Source organism: Heptranchias perlo, chromosome 32 (assembly GCF_035084215.1).
Source record: "Heptranchias perlo isolate sHepPer1 chromosome 32, sHepPer1.hap1, whole genome shotgun sequence".
Lineage (NCBI taxonomy): Eukaryota > Metazoa > Chordata > Chondrichthyes > Hexanchiformes > Hexanchidae > Heptranchias > Heptranchias perlo.
The window spans coordinates 3,870,848-3,891,442 of NC_090356.1; the positions used below are offsets into that span (position 1 = coordinate 3,870,848).

General features: G+C 44.5%; 1 protein-coding gene across 1 annotated transcript in view; it reads left to right on the top strand.

The window, feature by feature from the left end:
- The window catches only part of camta1a (calmodulin binding transcription activator 1a), an 801,272-nt gene that overhangs the window by 330,091 nt on the left and 450,586 nt on the right, over positions 1 to 20,595 (top strand). The gene's annotated exons all lie outside the window — the stretch shown is intronic.

The window sequence follows — 20,595 nt, forward strand, 5'->3', positions numbered from 1 at the left end:
CAGCAGGAATCAGTGCAATCCGAAGCAGGAACCCAGTCTTGTCGCCCCCCCCCCCCTCCCCCCAACACTCAGAGCTCCTGAGGCAAATTGTGGCCATCCAACTACCGTCCTATCTGATTAACGATTCAAACTGTTCTCTGCACATTTCTTTAATTGTGCTGAGTAGCTTTGATCTTCGGAAAGCCCAAGGAATGTTTGTTTCCGGATGTTATATGAAAGGTAAGGAGTGTGCGGTTTGAAACCTGAGAGGATATTTCACCAGTTGAAAGGAGCAAGAAGCAAGTGGCTTTGCTGTTGATGGTAACTCCTCATTGTTTTCCATTCACTGACCCCAAGAGGCTCTCGCAGGCCCACAGTGCCAGAAGATTCACTGAGAAATCCTGGGACTGACTCTGCATCCTTTCCACCCCACATCCAGCTCTTACAGCCTGCAGATTGCTGGCACAGGCCAGTAGTCCACAATCCGTGGCAGATCATGTGGGCACTGCCAGTGTTCTATTGAGTTTAACCCTCAGAGTGCCTGGTATCTCTTGCTGATAAGGACACTTACTGAAAAATGTAAATTGGGACACAGTTGACTGAGTGTGGTCGACTGATTTTGACCTTGCATCGAGTTACATCGAGTCCACAGCACAGAAACAGGCCTTTGGTCTATGCTGCCATTTATAGAAACATAGAAAATAGGAGCAAGAGTAGGCCATTCGGCCCTTCGAGCCTGCTCCGCCATTCAAAATGATCATGGCTGATCGTCTAACTCAGTGCACTGTTCCCGCTTTTTCCCCCTTATCCCTTGATCCCTTTAGCATTAAGAAATATATCTATCTCCTTCTTGACTACATCTAATGACTTGGCTTCCACAGCCTTCTGTGGTAGAGAATTCCACAGGTTCACCACCCTATGAGTGAAGAAATTTCTCCTCATCTCGGTTCGAAATGGCATACCCCGTATCCTGAGATTGTGACCCCGGGTTCTGGACTCCCCAGCCATTGGGAACATCCTCCCTGCATCTAGTCTGTCTAGTCCTGTTAGAATTTTATATGTTTTGATGAGATCATCTCTCATTCTTCTAAACTCTAGTGAATATAGGCCTAGTCGACCCAATCTCTCCTCATACGTTATTCCTGCCATCCCAGGAATCAGTCTGGTACACCTTCGTTGCACGCCCTCCATGGCAAGGACATCCTTCCTCAGATAAGGAGACCAAAACTGCACACAATACTCCAGATGTGGTCTCACCAAGGCCCTGTACAACTGCAGTAAGATATCCCTGCTCCTGTACTCAAATCCTCTTGCAATGAACGCCAACATACCATTTGCCTTCCTAACTGCTTGCTGCACCTGAATGCTCACTTTCAGCGACTGGTGTACAAGGACACCCAGGTCTCGTTGCACCTCCCCTTTTCCCAGTCTATTACCATTCAGATAATAATCTGCCTTTCTGTTTTTACAACCAAAGTGGATAACCTCACATTTATCCACGTTATACTGCATCTGCCATGTTCTTGCCCACTCACCCAACTTGTCTAAATCACATTGGAGCCTCTTTGCATCCTCCTCACACTCACATTCCACCCCAGCTTTGTGTCGTCTGCAAACTTGGAAATGTTACATTCCGTTCTCTCATCCAAATCATTGATATATATTGTGAATAGCTGGGGTCCAAGCACTGATCCCTGAGTTACCCCACTAGACACTGCCTCCCACCTGGAAAAAGACCCGTTTATTCCTACTTTCTGTTTCCTGTCTGTCAACCAATTCTCAATCCATGCTAGTATATTCCCTCAATCCCATGTGCTTTAATTTTGCATACTAACCTCTTGTGTGGGACCTTATCAAAAGCCTTCTGAAAATCCAAGTACACCACATCCACTGGTTCTCCCCTATCTATTCTACTAGTTACATCCTCAAAAAACTCCAGTAGATTTGTTAAGCATGATTTGCCTTTCATAAATCCATGCTGACTTTGTCCAATCCCATTAATGCCTTCCAAGTGTTGTTATCACATCTTTATAATGAACTCCAGCATTTTCCCCACGACTGATGTTAGGCTAACTGGTCTGTATTCCCTGATTTTTCTCTCCCTTTTTTAAATAGTGGGGTTACATTTGCCACCCTCCAATCTGTAGGAACTGTTCCAGAGTCAATAGAATTTTGGAAGATGACCACCAATGCATCCGCTATTTCCAGGGCCACTTCCTTTAGTACTCTGGGATGTAGATTATCAGGCCCTGGGGATTTGTCAGCCTTTAGCCCCATTAATTTCCCAAGCACTTTTTTTTTACGACTACTGATTTCCTTCAGTTCCTCCCTCTCACTAGACCCTTGGTTCCCTAACATTTCTGGGAGGTTATTTGTGTCCTCCTTTGTGAAGACAGAACCAAAGTATGTGTTTAATTGTTCTGCCATTTCTTTGTTCCCCATTATAATTTCCCCCATTTCTGACTGTAAGGGACCTACATTTGTCTTCACTAATCTTTTTCTTTTGACATATTTATAGAAGCTTTTACAGTCAGTTTTTATGTTCCCTGCTAGTTGACTCTCATACTCTATTTTTCCCCTCTTAATCAATCTCTTTGTTCTCCTTTGCTGAATTCTAAACTGCTCCCAATCCTCAGGCTTGCTACTTTTTCTGGTAATTTTATATGTCTCCTCTTTTGTAAGCCACGGTTGAACCACCTTTCTTGTTTTATTTTTGCACCAGACAGCAATGAATAATTGTTGTAATTCCTGCACGCGTTCTTTAAATATTAGCCATTGCCTATCCACCGTTATCCCTTTTAGTAAAGTTCCCCAATCTATCCTAGCCAACTCACACCTTATACTTTCGTAATTTCCTTTATTTAGATTCAGGAACCTAGTTTCAGATTTGACTACTTCACTCTCCATCTTAATGAGGAATTCTATCATGTTATGGTCGCTCCACATGACCCTCTTCCAACCCCTCTTCATCTAACCCTATCAGGATATCCTTCTGTTCCTTTCTCCCTCGTGCTTATCTTTTTTTCCATTCATTCATGGGATGTGGGCGTTGCTGGCAAGGCCAGCATTTATTGCCCATCCATTATTGCCCTTGAGAAGGTGGTGGTGAGCCGCCTTCTTGAACCGCTGCAGTCCGTGTGGTGAAGGTTCTCCCACAGTTCTGTTAGGAAAGGAGTTCCAGGATTTTGACCCAGCGACGATGAAGGAACGGCGATATATTTCCAAGTCGGGATGGTGTGTGACTTGGAGGGGAACGTGCAGGTGGTGTTGTTCCCATGTACCTGCTGCTCTTGTCCTTCTCGGTGGTAGAGGTCGCGGGTTTGGGAGGTGCTGTCGAAGAAGCCTTGGTGAGTTGCTGCAGTGCATCCTGTGGATGGTGCACACTGCAGCCACTGTGCGCCGGTGGTGAAAGGAGTGAATGTTTAGGGTGGTGGATGGGGTGCCAATCAAGCGGCTGCTTTGTCCTGGATGGTGTTGAGCTACTTGAGTGTTGTTGGAGCTGCACTCATCCAGGCAAGTGGAGAGTATCCCATCACACTCCTGACTTGTGCCTTGTAGATGATGGAAAAGCTTTCGGGAGTCAGGAGGTGAGTCACTCGCCGCAGAATACCCAGCCTCTGACCTGCTCTTGTAGCTACAGTATTTATGTGGCTGGTCCAGTTAAGTTTCTGGTTAATAGTGACCCCCAGGATGTTGATGGTGGGGGATTCGGTGATGGCAATGCCATTGAATGTCAAGGGGAGGTGATTAGACTCTCTCTTGTTGGAGATGGTCATTGCCTGGCACTTGTCTGGCACAAATGTTACTTGCCACTTATGAGCCCAAGCCTGGATGTTGTCCAGACCTTGCTGCATGTGGGCATGGACTGCTTCATTATTTGAGGGGTTGGGAATGGAACTGAACACTGTGCAATCATCAGTGAACATCCCCATTTCTGACCTTATGATGGAGGGAAGGTCATTGATGAAGCAGCTGAAGATGGTTGGGCCTGGGACACTGCCCTGAGGAACTCCTGCAGCAATGGCCTGGGGCTGAGATGATTGGCCTCCAACAACCACTACCATCTTCCTTTGTGCTAGGTATGACTCCAGCCACTGGAGAGTTTTCCCCCTGATTCCCAATGACTTCAATTTTACTAGGGCTCCTTGGTGCCACACTCGGTCAAATGCTGCCTTGATGTCAAGGGCAGTCGCTCTCACCTCACCTCTGGAATTCAGCTCTTTTGTCCAAGTTTGGACCAAGGCTGTAATGAGGTCTGGAGCCGAGTGGTCCTGGCGGAACCCAAACTGAGCATCGGTGAGCAGGTTATTGGTGAGTCAGTGCCGCTTGATAGCACTGTCGACGACACCTTCCATCGCTTTGCTGATGATTGAGAATAGACTGATGGGGTGGTAATTGGCCGGATTGGATTTGTCCTGCTTTTTGTGGACAGGACATACCTGAGCAATTTTCCACATTGTCGGGTAGATGCCAGTGTTGTAGCTGTACTGGAACAGCTTGGCTAGAGGCGCAGCTAGTTCTGGAGCACAAGTCTTCAGCACTACAGCTGGGATGTTGTCGGGGCGCATAGCCTTTGCTGTATCCAGTGCACTCAGCCATTTCTTGATATCACGTGGAGTGAATCGAATTGGCTGAAGACTGGCTTCTGTGATGGTGGGGATATCGGGACGAGGCCGAGATGGATCATCTACTCGGCACTTCTGGCTGAAGATGGTTGCAAACGCTTCAGCCTCGTCTTTTGCACTCACGTGCTGGACTCCGCCATCATTAAGGATGGGGATGTTTGCAGAGCCTCCTCCTCCCCCCATTAGTTGTTTAATTGCCCACCACCATTCACGACTGGATGTGGCAGGACTGCAGAGCTTTGATCTGATCTGTTGGTTGTGGAATCGCTTAGCTCTGTCTATAGCATGTTGCTTCCGCTGTTTAGCATGCATGTAGTTCTGAGTTGTAGCTTCACCAGGTTGGCACCTCATTTTTAGGTATGCTTGGTGCTGCTCCTGGCATGCTCTTCTACACTCCTTATTGAACCAGGGTTGATCCCCTGGCTTATTGATAATGGTAGAGTGAGGAATATGCCGGGCCATGAGGTTACAGATTGTGCTGGAATACAATTCTGCTGCTGCTGATGGCCCACAGCGCCTCATGGATGCCCAGTTTTGAGCTGCTAGATCTGTTCTGAATCTATCCCATTTAGCATGGTGGTAGTGCCACACAACACGTTGGATGGTGTCCTCAGTGCGAAGACGGGACTTCGTCTCCACAAGGACTGTGCGGTGGTCACTCCTACCAATACTGTCATGGACAGATGCATTTGCGACAGGTAGATTGGTGAGGACGAGGTCAAGTAAGTTTTTCCCTCATGTTGGTTCGCTCACCACCTCCCGCAGGCCCAGTCTGGCAGCTATGTCCTTCAGGGCTCGGCCAACTCGGTCAGTAGTGGTGCTACCAAGCCACTCTTGGTGATGGACATTGAAGTCCCCCACCCAGAGTACATTCTATGCCCTTGCTACCCTCAGTGCTTCCTCCTATCTAGCTTCCCCTTAATGGATGGTCCTTCAATCTGGTGTCAAATCTGAATCATAGTCGGTTTGTCCTGAGGCGCAAGGTTGAATCTTACTAAATTATGAAGTGGAAGAACAGAAATGGGAATTAGGGGTTATGGGGAGCGGGCAGGAAATTGGACATGAATTTAGATTTGAGGTTAGGATCAGATCAGCCATGATGTTATTGAATGGCGGAGCAGGCTCGAGGGGCCTATTGGCCTACTCCTACTCCAATTTCTTATGTTCTTAAGTACAGTGCATTTTTCTTCCTTCCTCCTTTGAGTTCTTCCTGTTGTGCAGCATTTTCTGGTCCAAAGGGCATGCTTGTGACCACTTCCCAACATCTGCAAATGTAAATCTTGATCAGAGCGCTGGACTGAATGATGGGAATGGCCTCCGGGGTGACTCCAGTTTCTTGCTCCTTCCCTCAGCACTCTCCAGTCCATCATTGGGCACTTGCAATGTGGGGACTGATCCACATTCTGTCACACTCCTAAACAAGATACAGGATAAAGCTTGGCGTCTGATTGACACTTCCTGCTTCCATTCTCTTTCTGGATCGCAACCTTTCTTGTCTCTCTCTGTTCTATCAATATTACAATGGCCATTAATCCTTACCCATTCTGTACCTGCCCTTGGAGTGTTTGATGGGACAGTGTAGAGGGAGCTTTACTCTGTATCTAACCCGTGCTGTACCTGCCCTGGGATTGTTTGGTGGGACAGTGTAGAGGGAGCTTTACTCTGTATCTAACCCGTGCTGTACCTGCCCTGGGATTGTTTGGTGGGACAGTGTCGAGGGAGCTTTACTCTGTATCTAACCCGTGCTGTACCTGCCCTGGGATTGTTTGGTGGGACGGTATAGAGGGAGCTTTACTCTATATCTAACCTGTGCTGCATTTGAAAATGGATATGCCAACAACGTTCACCTGAGGAAGGAGGAAGCCCCCGAAAGCTTGTGAATTTAAAATAAAATTGCTGGACTATAACTTGGTGTTGTAAAATTGTTTACAATTTGAAAATGGAGTGCTTGATGCTGATATAGGTGTCAAAAGTGGAAAACCTTTTATCCTCATTTTGATGAGTACAATGTTCAGTCAAAAACAAAAATGACTACCATTTGGAAAGCACAATACGGGCTATGGAGAGGAGGCGTTGTGCTGGTGAAAGGCTTTGTTCCTCCTCCTCTGAATCCTGAACAGTATTTCTTTGGAAAGTCGCTTGAATTTTTTAAATCCCAGGGGCTTCTTCACAAGCAGTAGAATTGAGATCCAGCAACATGTCAGTGTCAGTCCTTGAGGCGTGCTGACTGGGTTAAAAAGGGCTTTCCATTTTCAACTAAAACAGGCTGGCTACGGTTGTTAACTGGATTCATTATATGAATATGCCCTTGGCCCTCTCGTGGGAGACAAGCTGGGTCAAACACACATACGAGTATTACATTGTCCAGCAACACACAGTCTTTAGCATATACTTGAATATTTAACAATAAAAGATTATAACAACAGATTTTAAACTCTTAATGTTCAAGTTTTTGAATATCACGTCAATATTAAGATTGAGTAAAACTTGGTGACTTGTGTTTAGTTGAATCTGTTTCTGTTGCTACTGGAGGACCGAGTGGGCTTGTTTCTATCTTCTTACATCTGCAAAAGGAATAAATAAAATGAAAACCGTGCACTTATACAGCACCTTTCACGATCTCACGACGTCCCAAAGTGCTTTACAGCCAATGAAGTACTTTTGAAGTGTAGACACAGTTGTAATGTAGCAAATGCGGCAGCCAATTTGTGCACAGCAAGATCTCATAAGCATCAATGTGATAAATGACCAGATCATGTGTTTTTAGTGCTCTTGGTTGACTGAAAAATATTGACCAGGTCACCAATATAGTATTCCATCCTTCATGGGGACGTTGGTGCACTGAAGTGTAAGTGCTCCACGTGAAAGACTGTATTCCTTACTGCTGCAAGTTCGTTTACTTCCTATCGGGCTTAGTAACTGCTCCAAGACACGTCCTCCAATGGTATCAGAAAGGAAAGATAAACTTGCATTTATATAGCACTTTTCACAACTTCACTTCCCAATGCGCTTTACAGCCAGTGAAATACTTTTGAAGTGTAGTTGTAATATAGGAAATGGGGCATCCAATTTGTGCACAGCAAGCTCCCACAAACAACAATGTGATTATGACAAGATAATCTTTTTAGTGGTGTTGGTTGAGGGATAAATGTTGGTCAGGACACCAGGAGAACTCCCCTGCTCGAAATAGTGCTATGGGATCTTTTACGTTCACCTGAGAGTGCAGATGGGGCCTCAGTTTAACGACTCATCTGAAAGTTGGCACTTCTGACAGTGCAGCACTCCCTCAGTACTGCACTGGGAGTGTCAGCCTGGATTTTGTGCTCAAGTCTCTGGAGTGGGGCTTGAATCCACAACCTTCTGACTCAGAGGCAAGAGTGATATCCACTGAGCCACGGCTAACACCCATATCCTTCAAGGTGGCAAGTGAAGACAGCAGAACCAATTAGAAGGTTCGATAGTCAGCACAAATCACTGGCCGCCAACCAAATGCTGAGAGTTTGGTGGCTTGTGAGCCCACATGGAGGTTTGTTCCGTCACTGCACCAAGTTCCCAATCTCAGCCACGTTATGTGGGGACTGACCTCACAGGAAGAATCGGAGGGCGTGTCTGACTGTACTATGTATAAGGATAACGGTTAGTTAAGGATCTTCTCCAGTGACATCACAAGATAGATTCAGGGGAAGAAGGCCCTTTTTGTCCTTCCAGAATACCAATCTTACCATCTTCCCATTGCAGCTTTTAACATCTCCTTTGAAGGACGACACTTCCAGCAATGCAGCATTCGCTCAATGCTGCACTGGTTGCAGCCTAGGTTAGGCTCTGAAGTCCGGGGATGGGCCTCAAACCCACAAGCTTCTAACCCGGAGTATAGAGAGCTCAGAATGACTAAGGTATCCACAGCTGCCTCATTATATTTAAGGGGAGCATAAGGAGTTGAATATAAAAACGGCAACTTTACAGCATCTAACGTAACAGGACAGAAAATTGACAGTACTTTGTAATAAAATCTCAAATAGCCTTTCTAAGAAGATTATTAACCATGACTCCGGACTGTCCAAATGAACAATCTCTCCCTTTAAAGGGCAGGGAAATGGATTAGAGCAGATGTCTCCAGTTGAAGAGTGAGCACCAGCACAGGCATGATGGGATGAATGGCCTCCTTCTGTGCTGTAATTGCTTTGATTCCCAAATAATCAACAACGCACTATTATTTAGCGAATCCACATGTTCAAACGCACTGGGAATAATTTCTAACTTGGCTTCCTGACTGTTGAACTGACCGAGTGGATGGCCTGCCTGGTGTAGAACCTGCCCAATTTTCATTCCATTGACTTCAATGGACCATAAATTGAAGGGTTGTACAACAGGTGAGTGATTACTGCCCAGGTGACGAAGTAAAAAATTCGCCCAACAATATTGTCGCGTGGGCTTCTCCCCCCACCCCTGCCTCTGCCCGAGCACCATCTCCTGAGGTGTACTTGCTGCTCTGGAGGTTGTACATGATACTGAGCCATGCAGGCTGGGAGGTTCCAGGTTCGAGCCCCACTCCTCCCCCTGGCTTGTGCTGAATTAGCTGATCTCAGCAAGGGCAGCAACAACTGGCCGCAATGCTCAAATCGGCCAAGGTTCCCACTCCTGGTCACTATCAAGTGATGGGTACAGTGGGTGCTCGTACCAACAGCCAGCAGCAACCTCAGAGCAAACCAAGATTCAATTCTTCACCCTCCTCACCCCGCAGTATTGTATTACTGAGCTCAGTGTGTGAATAGGAGCACAAATGAAATCATTAACAACTATAATTTGCTAACATTCGCATAACTTTACTGATATTTAGTGGGAGATGTGAACATAAATATCAAGCCTTCAACACCTTATTCACACATTGATGCAGAGGTTGCTGCAGTACAAGCTTGGTGCCTTAAATGTGTTTCATATAATTACGTGTTTTTGCCTACATAACAACCATCACCGCACTCCAAATACAAATGTAATTCGTTGGGTGAAGGTGTTTGAAATTTGTCAACAATGTGAAAAGCAGTAAATAAATGTAAGTACATCTTTCTTTATCTCATTGTTGCAGCATATATCAGGCAGATCTGTTGCGATTTAATCTTGCTTCATAATACAGTTTTTGCTCGTATTTTATTCCCCAATATTGCTCTCCTCTTCTCCCACCTTATCCTGACTCTTGCAGGGTAGACTTTCCTGATCAGCAGCAGCCCTCTTTTACCTTGCCTAGATAGGCCTGGTGAGCATCAGCATGCTATTTCAGATGAAGGACATCACTACCAAAGCCAGTGCTATACTCACCCAACGTCCTTATGCACTTTCCAGCAGGGGTTACTGGGTCCTGAGCAGGAGCCGGAAGCCTGACAGCTTCTTTTTTCCCCTGGGGACCAAATGTCGAGGTCCCAACCCTCTTAGCCTTATTTACATTTATTCCTTACTTTCTAAAAGGGAGACTCACCTGCAGACGCTTGACCTAAACATTTTCAGCATTGCGATGCCTTAAGAGTGAAAAAAAAACAACCCTTGACCCCTCTGACTTTGCAAACTACCGCCCCCCTCCAAAGTCCTTGAATGTGTTGTCGCCTTCCCAAATCCGTGCCCGTCTTTCCCGCAACTCCATGTTTGAATCCCTCCAAACAGCTGCCCACCCTTGCCACAGCACTGAAACGACCCTTTATCAAAGTCACAAATGACATCCTCTGTGACTGTGACCGTGGTAAACTATCCCTCCTCATCCTTCTTGACCTGTCTGCAGCCTTTGACATGGTTGACCACACCATCCTCCTCCAACGCCTCTCCTCCATCGTCCAGCTGGATGGGACTACGCTCGCCTGGTTCCATTCCTATCTATCCAGTCGTAGCAAGAGAATCAATTGCAATGGCTTCTCTTCCCACTCCTGCAACATTACCTCTGCAGTCCCCCAAGGATCTATCCTTGGGCCCCTCCTGTTTCTCATCTACATGCTGCCCCTCGGCGATATCATCCGAAAACACAACGTCAGGTTCCACATGTACGCTGACGACACCCAGCTCTACCTTGTGACCATCTCTCTCGACCTCTCCACTGCTTTTCATTTGTCACGCTGCTTTTCCGATGAGCAGAAATTTCCTCCAACTAAATATTGGGAAGACTGAAGCCATTGTCTTCAGACCCTGCCACAAACTCCGCTCCCTAGCCACGAATCGATCCCTCTCCGTGGCCACTGTCTGAGGCTGAACCAGACCATTTGCAACCATGACGGCCTATTTGACTCTGAGGTGAGCCTCTGATGCCATATCCGCTCCATCACCAAGACCGCCTTCTTCCACCTCCGTAACATTGCCCGTCTTCGTCCCTGCCTCAGCTCATCTGCTGCTGAAACCCTCATCCATGCCTTTGTTACCTCTAGATTTGACAGTCCAATGCTCTCTTGGCCGGCCTCCCATCTTCCACCCTCTGTAAACTTGATCTCATCCAAAACTCTGCTGCCCATATCCTAATTCGCACCAAGTTCATTCATCACCCCAATGCTGACATTGGCGCCCAGTCCGGGAACGCCTCGGTTTTAAAATTCTCATCCTTTATTTCAAATTCCTTCATAGCCTCGCCCCTCCCTATCTCTGTAACCTCCTCCAGCCCTACAACTCTCCGAGATCTCTGCGCTCCTCCAAATCTGGCCTCTTGCGCATCCCCGATTTTAATCGCTCCACCACTGGTGGTCGTGCCTTCAGCTGCCTAGGCCCTTTCCTCTGGAATTCCCTCCCGAAACACCTCCACCTCTCTCTCCTCCTTTAAGACGCTCCTTAAAACCTACTTCTTTGACCAAGCTTTTGGTCATGTGTCCTAATATCTACTTATGTGGCTCGGTGTCAAATTTTGTTTGATAATTGCTCCTGTGAAGCACCTTGGGGCGTTTTACTATGTTAAAGGCGCTATATAAATGCAAGTTGTTGTTGAGAGAGTGACTTACAATTATACAGCACCTTAATCACATCTCTCAAAACCATCTCATCAAGCTTCACATAAAGTGAGTTACTTTTGAAATGCATGTGACTGTTGTCTGCACCTCAGGAAGGACATATTGGCCTTGGAGGATGTGCAGCGCAGATTCACCAGAATGATGTTCTAAAAGGGTTGAATTATGTGGACAGGCTGCATAGACTTGGCTTGTATTCCCTCGCGTATAGAAGATTAAGGGGTGATCTCATTGAAGTATTTGTGATTGTTTAAAGGATTTCATTGGGTAGATAAAGAAACTATGTCTGCTGGTGTGAGAATCTAGAACAAGGGAATAACCTTAAAATTAGAGCTGGACCATTCAGGGGTGATAAGAACATATAAACATAAGAAATGGGAGCAGGAGTAGGCCATACGGCCCTTTGAGCCTGCTCTGCCATTCAGTAAGATCATTGCTGATCTTCGACCTCAACTCCACTTTCCAGCCCGATCCCCAAAACCCTTGATTCCTCGAGAGTCCAAAAATATATCGATCTCAGCTTTGAATATACTCAACGACTCAGCATCCACAGCCCTCTGGGGTAGAGAATTCCAAAGATTCACAACCCTCTGAGTGAAGAAATTCCTCCTCATCTCAGTCTTAAATGGCTGACTATGCCCCCTAGTTCTAGACTCTCCAGCCAGGGGAAACGACCTCTCAGCATCTACCCTGTCAAGCCCCCTCAGAATCTTGTATGTTTCAATGAGATCACCTCTCATTCCTCTGAACTCCAGAGAGTATAGGCCTATTCTGCTCAATCTCTCCTCACAGGATAACCCTCTCATCCCAGGAATCAATCTAGTGAACCTTCGTTGCACCGCCTCTAAGACAAGTATATACTTCCTTAGATAAGGAGGCCAAACTGTACACAGTAATCCAGGTGTGGTCTCACTAAAGCCCTGTACAATTGTAGTAAGACTTCGTTACTCTTGTACTCCAATCCCCTTGCAATAAAGGCCGACTTGCTATTTGCCTTCCTAATTGCTTGCTGTACCTGCATGCTAACTTTCTGTGTTTCTTGTACGAGGTCACCCAAATCTCTTTGAACACAACGTTCAATAGTTTCTCACCATTTAAAAAATATTCTGTTTTTCTATTTTTCCTACCAAAGTGAATAACCTCACATTTCCCCACATTATTCTCCATCTGCCACCTTTTTGCCCACTCACTTAACCTGTCTATATCCCTTTGCAGACTCTTTATGTCCTGCTTACAGCTTACTTTCCCACCTATCTATGTATCGTCAGCAAACTTGGATACATTACACTCAGTCCCTTCATATAAGTCATTAATATAGATTAATGTCAGGATGCACTTCTTCACACAAAGGGCCATGGAATTCTGGAACCCTATCCCCAAAAAGCTGTTGAGGCTGGGGGTCAATGGACAGTTTCAAAACTGGGATTGATAGATTTTTGTTAGGCAAGGGTATTAAGGGTTACGGAACCAAGGCGGATAGATGGAGTTAAGATACAGATCAGCCATGATCTAATTGAATGGCGGAACAGTCTCCAGGGGCTAAATGGCCTACTCCTCTTCCTATGTTATAAAAGCAAACGTGGCAGTCATTTTTCACATTGCAATAAGGTGACCGACTAGTTAATCTGTTTTTATGGGTGGTGTTTGTTGAGTGAGGAACGTTGGCCAGGACACCTGGAGAACTCCCTGCTGCTCTTCGAATAATGGTTTGCAACGATGAGAATTCCGTCCAATAAATTAAACATTTATAAAACAACTACAAGGAACTTTCTAAAATCCTTTGCTTTTATGCCTTTGATTTCTGTTTTTTAAAAAAATATATTTTTTTAAGTGTTGAATGCTGATAATCCTTTGAGGGCACCTGGCTGGGAGGAGTTAATGAGCTTGTGTTCTGAGGAAGCTGAACTAAGTCAAAGTATTGGAAATCTGAAATAAAAATAGAAAATTCTGGATATGCACAGCAGGTCTCTCAGCATCCGAGAGAGAAAAGGCCGGTTAATGTTTCAGGTACATGCGAAAATGACGGACAGGAAAAGACCAGCTTGTCCATCGAGCCTGACGCATACCATCATGCTGTAACTAACCATTATGTCCCTCCTTCCCCCCCCCCCCCTACTCACCAGCAGCCATACAATCTCCCGGGAGAGGCAAAAAAATAGAGATAAAAACCCCAGGCCAATTCAGGAGAAAAATATCATCATGGTTTTAATTAAGGGTCCAATCCGAAAACATTAACCGCCGTTTTCTCTCTCGGATGCTGAGAGACCTGCTCTATATTTGCAGCATTTTCTGCTTTTATCTATAGGTCAAGGTCTCGGTTGATGAAGTGCTGTCTCGTGGAGGCTGCAGTTTCAGTTACTTGCCGCGTTTATGTGATTATGTACGTCATACAAGTGAGAAGAAAGCGTGTTGAAGTACACTGTGCCCCTCGAGCTGTTTGGTGCACACTGACCCCTATCTGACCTTCTCTGCCTTTTTCCTCATTGCATTTCAACGGCCTTTGCAAAGATTTCCCAAACCATTGCTAATGACTCACAGGTATATTCTTATTGGGCAAGTTGGCCATTTTTTTTATATTTAAAATCTGAGGCAAAGGTATGTGACTCTCCAAGTGATTCTGCCTTTGTTGTTCTATTTTGTAAGCGAGACTGGATCAGTTTGGCATTTTTTAAGAAATGTGTCCAAACAGCACTTGGGACTTTTATCCACATTTCTCTCCTTTCCTTGTGTTCCGGTATCATAACAACTACACTACCACATCAAGGTTAGGAACAGCATGGGTTAGATACAAAGTAAAGCTCCCTCTACACTTTCCCATCAAACAGTTCAAGGGCAGGTACAGCATGGGTTAAATACAGAGTCAAGCTCCCTCTACATTGCTCCATCATACACTCTCAGATTAGGTCCTTCTTCTACTGTGCCATCAAACTCCAAACTGAGAAGAGTGCTACATCAATGTGACATCTCCCAATCCTCACACCAACTGTCCGGAGGCTGACTGAGTGAAATTGCCAACTTCGGGCCAATTAGTGATGGTTTGTGCTGCAGTCCCATGGCCACTTGGGACTCACTCGAGACATTCCCAAGCTCATTTCACATAGGACCTTGCAACCAACAGACAAAGGAGACTTTCATCCCAGTAGTCCGGGCTGGATTTTTATTGGTGACTTTGAGGGAGGAAAAATCTATGTAATATATTAAAAATCTTATATCTGCCATACTTCCTGTCAACTTTTTCCATTATAAATTGTTATGTTCATATTAAACTTGTCAGATTGTAATTACAATCTTCCCCAGTAAAATGCTGTGGCGACACCACTGGCTGGAGGGTGTAATTACAGTGTGACATTTACATAGACAGTTTCTTTTATAAATATGGACATGGTGGAAATATATTTTTAAAAAGATAGAATGTATGACTTTAAAATCTGTGTGCCCTGGTCCAATTAGCTCCGCCCTCCACCCTCGCTTCACCTGAAAACTACGGTCTCCGTGTGCAATGCCACGGGAAATCAGCGAGTAGCAATTTTTGTTCTTGTGTGCACTGCAGATGTGAGGTGAGCATTCCGAAAAGGTTATTGAATTAGTTGGCCCACCAGGAGTTCCTATATAATGCACCTTTGCCCATATTGGAGAAAGCCCTGTAATACATTGTGTCAAAAGACATGCTGTAGAATCACTCGAGATGATTAAAAAGCTCTTGAATTTGCCATTAGTTTCCCACAATGTTGTCTGTTACCAGCCCTTGAGCTTTCAGGTACTGCAAATTTGATTTGTAATGAAAAAAAGGGGAATCATTGTCAAGGATGAGTTGCCAGAGAGTCAGCCTGTCACAAGATTTAAGACTACACAGCACCATAATAATGGCATAATTAAGTTACTGCTTAGACAGAGCTGGCTGTAGGAACCGCTGGATTCAGATTGAGTATTGTATGTGCAAGGCAGAGTATTGAGTATGGTCAATGAAGTTGAATCTAACATTCTGTATTTTTGCCCCCTCGATGGCTCATCTGCTTACGGCAATGAGTTGCCTGGTCATGCAAATTGGGAAGGGCCTCAGATTCAATCCTCAATCTGTGCTGAGTGAGCTGATCTCTGCTGGGTTAGCGGGTGGATCACTGGGTTAGTGAGAGGAAAATTCAGCCCAATTGGCAGCTCATGATCACTATTCCATGACCCCTACATGACGCATGCATGTGTGGATGTTGGGTGAGAACAGAATTGGGACTGTCTGGTTAGGCCATAGATGAGCCCCTATTCACAGTGTGGGCACACACATGAAGAATGGGTATTTGAGTGAGGCATTGGAGGGCTGCCATGTCTCTAGAACTCTATCCAGCAAAGCCAGAGCCTATGGAGGAAGGCGGGGGGCGGGGCTAGCAAGGAATAAAATTGATTTTTTTATTTTCCATCCAATCAGTTTCAGCGTAAACACAGCTGTCCTGTAAAAATTAGAATGGCCCATAAATACTGTGGAGAAGTTGTGATGGTCCCCTGTATCAATCAAATATTATTGCCTCTTTGACCAAGCTTTTGGTCACCTGTCCTAATATCTCCTTATTTGACTCTGTGTCGAATTTTGTTTGATAATCGCTCCTTTGAAGCGCCTTGGAATGTTTTACTACTTTAAAGGCGCTATATAAATGCAAGTTATTGTGTTGTTGTACATCAAATGACCAGGAGCATTGTTACCACTTGTGCAATCAGATGACTTGATCCTGGGAGGTTCGCTGTGTTTCACTGTCCACCATGACCCCACCCTCAGCAGAAAAGAGTAAAATAGTCAGGAACCTGCTGTACACCACCAACACGTTTGGATGTAAAGGCACAGTGCAAATAAGAACAGAAAATGCTGGAGCTGCACAGCAGGTCAGTTGGTAACTCAAAGGAGAAAGGCTGGATAACCTTTCAGGTAGGAGCCTTCAGTTGAGCTCAAAATCTTTCCTTCTGTTAGCTCATCGAAGCCCAGCTGCTGCCTCCTCCTCTGATGAAGTTTGACAGAAATTTTCACAACTGTATGAAAGTTCATGATGTTAATATTCCACAGCATTGCAAGGCATCTGTGTACGGTGAAACAGTACGAGCTGTGATATATTGTCCATGTGGATTAAACCAGCTAAGAATATTCAATTAGAAATGCAGGATTTAATTTTAGCGACAATGCATTCCAGAACTTTAAAATAAAATGTTAAAATCATTATTGTAGACTTAAGTGGAACCTTGTGCATAACACCAGACATCCCATTTTTAGTAGCCATACCTTAGAGACTTGCTGCTTGATATTCCCACTGCTGCACTGTGTCCAAATGCATATTCATGCTATCTTTATGGAAGTTGTTTTACCAATTTTCCCCCTTCTTCTCCTGAATTCATTGTGGAACTGTATCACAGCAAAGAATCAGACACTGGCAGGCCTTAGTGCCTTGTTCAAGTGACCTCACGTTCTTCAAATGTGAAGCTAGACAGTGAGTGTCAGCAGGGTATTCAACGGTGTGTCGGGCGGAGGTAAATCATGGGCAAATGCAATCCTGCTTTCACCTGATGTGTACACACACACACACACACACACACACACACACACTTTCAGCATTCGATACTGATGAGGAGCAGGAACTCTTGCTGATTTCCCCCCTCTCTAGCCTAAGGGCACTAAGGCTAATTATTGTGCCCTACCACTGCCCCGGCTCAGATCAGTTCGCTCAGCATAGATTGGCAATTGAGTACGGATTTGTTTTAAACCACGTACTGCTTTGAACAGGGACCAAAACTGGACTCATTGAGGATGCAGGAAATACAGGAATCATTAGGATCCTTGTGATATTGAGTGAAGCAGCCACAGTATGTTTGGAGAGGGGACACATGCTTATACTCAGCACTGACCCTTCTGTGTGATATTAGTAGATGGCACTCAGATGAGATGCTAAAGTAAGATCCTACTTGGTGGACGAATAAGATCCCACAGCATTAGGTAAGGAGTGGAATCATTTGCTGATAATTCCATAGTGTTCAGCTCCTTTCAGAGCTCTTCCAATAATGAAGCAGCCTACAGCAGGACCTGGGTAACATTCAGGCTTGGGCTGGTAAGTGGAAGGTAACATTCATACCACATAAGTGCCAAGTGATGACCATCTTGAACAAGAGTTCTCAGGATGTGGGCATGTGTTGGCAATGCCAGCACATTCATTGCCCATCTCTAGTTGTCCTGAGAAAGTGGCGGTGGGCCTTCATATAATTGAGTAGTTTGCTAGGCCATTTCAGAGAGCAGTTAATACTTAAACCACGTTGGTGTGGGACTGGAGTCACATATAGGCCAGAATGGGTAAGGACAGCAGTTTCTTTCCCTGAAGAACATTAATGAACTAGTTGGGTTTTTACAATCTGACAGCTTCATGGTCACTTTTACTGATACCAGCTTTTTATTGCCAGATTTTAAAAAAAATTGAATTCATATTGTCATGTTGGGATTTGAACTCACATTCTTTGTGATTATTGGTCCAGTGACATAACCACTACACTACCGTACGTGGAGGAAAGTTTCTCATGTTGGGAAAATTGATGCAGAATAAATGCTTGTTGAGCACATTGGCCTGTTTCTGGTCTAAAAATTCTTAGGTCCTTATGTTCTTAGTTGTCAGGATGCTTCAAAATACTGAAAGAACACAGCAGTTTATTAATATTACATTAGAGAAATGATTTATTCTGTAATGAAATGCTAAATTATTCAGATTACATGTAGAAATGGATAATTTATTATGCAAAACTTATACTTATTAATAGAATTCCAATTTATTCTGTCGTTAGAAGTAATTAGACTTAGGATGCATTTAAATTGCTTTGCTGGAAAAGTTGCATTTAACAGTGTAATAAATTCTTTTATAATCTCTTCAGAAGATGCCCTATTTCAATTTACAATGAATTGAAACTTTAGAATTACCTTTCCTCCTGAGCTCCCACAGTGGTAATGACACCGACTGTACTAAACCACGCAGATCAAGGAGGTCACAGGTCCAATCCGCAGTCTCTGCCGAGTTAGTTTACCTCATTTGGATGGCAGTAGGGGCACAATAATTGGTTTCTGCATCCCTGAGTTAAGGAAGGAGGAAAAATTGATCAAACTTGATCAGTCTCCACTGAAGGAAGTGCTTGTGTGGAGGTCAGGCAAGGATAGGATTGGGCTGTGATACCCTCCGTGACTGTATACCCTGCTGACACTCAGTATCATAGCTTACACATGTAGAATGGTCATTTGTGTTAAGTACTAGAGAGTATTTAATAGCCATGGAACTGACCCAGTCAGAGTCAGCACCTTTGGGAGGGGAGGAGTGGGGAGAACATATTTTTTAAAGAAGAATTACCTTCCCCTGCCCTTGCAGAATGTAACACTCATGTTTGTTACTGTACAGCTCAGATATCACTTAATGCCAATGCCTGCATATGTACAGTACACATTGCTTTTGTATTGAGAAACTTAAACCAAGGACTAAGACTCTTAATGCAGGACACCACTGAGGGTTGAAGAGTAGGCGAAAAGATGGAGTAAATCGAGATGTAGAAATTAGGTGACACCAAGTTTGATTGTGGGAGGAAAGGAAGACTGAGGGAGGTGAGGAGTTCTGTACTTTTGGGATCTTGGGGAAGAATGACTGAGAGTTGGAGATGATGCAGTAAGTCTTAAGTTCAACACAGTGAGGATTCAAGGAATAGGAAGCAGGTGTGCTTATAGATTAGGGAGAACCAGAGAGGCATGTTCAGAAGAGCAATTAGCACAGTAGTATCGATAAAATAGAAAGAGATAAAAAAGGTCGAGACAGATACAGAAGGAGGGTGGATAGGTACTAGAGGCGAGAGAGAGTTTGCCTATTCAATCTGTGAGGGAGGTGCTAGACATGAGGGCAGTATTAAGCCTAGGACACAGTAGCAACTACTGAGATGCCTGACACTGTGTGCCTCAGATATGTACATTAACAATACACATTGGTTAAAAGGGAGCAATACATGCTGGTACTGTACAGCTTTGGTATGCTTTAATACCGGCTCCAGTACACATGCAATATCCATTCAGTAACAAAAACAGGAAAAGCACAGAAGGTTAATCAGCATCTGGTTAATATTTACTGATTAATGTTTTGGGTGGGGATCCTCCATCAGAACTGTCCTGACTCTATCATGTTCTCTATTCTGAATCTCTTCAGTCAGGCACATCCTTCACTTATTAACAGCTTTCTGTAAAAGATGTGATTCTCTTTAATGAACTGTTTCATTAAGATCGAGTTGAAACTGGAGTGATTAAATGGGCTCAGGGTACAAACGTTACAAGTTGGTCGTTATTTTTTAATAAGTAGTTGGTAGAAATTCTGATCCAAGTATAGAATTTTGTTGCCAGCAGATTTATCAGGATTAATTCAATGAAATAATTATGGACAATCAGAAAGATTTGAATGGACCAGGATGTGCACATGGGCTGAAATCGTGCTTGTGATATTAATAACAATTACATGTTCGTATGAAATTTGTGTGTCTGGTGTGTTAATGTAAGAACAGCCATGAGACCCAAGGATGGAATAGAGAACCCTTATACTGTGCCCCAGCTTACTGGAATGTACTATGTGCCTCGACGTGATTCTCCCCACCTTTGGTAGACAGATTGAATATATATCAGATCGAGAGTCAGGCTATAAACCAACAGGGAATTTATTTCACATCGAACAGGTAAATGAACAGTATTCAGTGCAAAACAGTACATTTAGAAACATTGCTGTTCCTCACGTTACATTAATCAAAAGTAATAAAGGCACATCCCCCTGAGCTATCTTACAATATAACAAGATCCCTGAAAAAACTTGCTCATTTCTTACCTGGCAAAATGCTACCGTAGAATCAAACCAGCCAAAGCTCTCTGTCGGCTGTAGACTGAATACTGAGCTCGGCGCAGGTAACCCAACATAAATCCATAATTAGAAACCCCTGCACAATAAGTTGTCCGTCAAAGGAACTGCAAAGAATCGTTGACACTGCCCCTACCT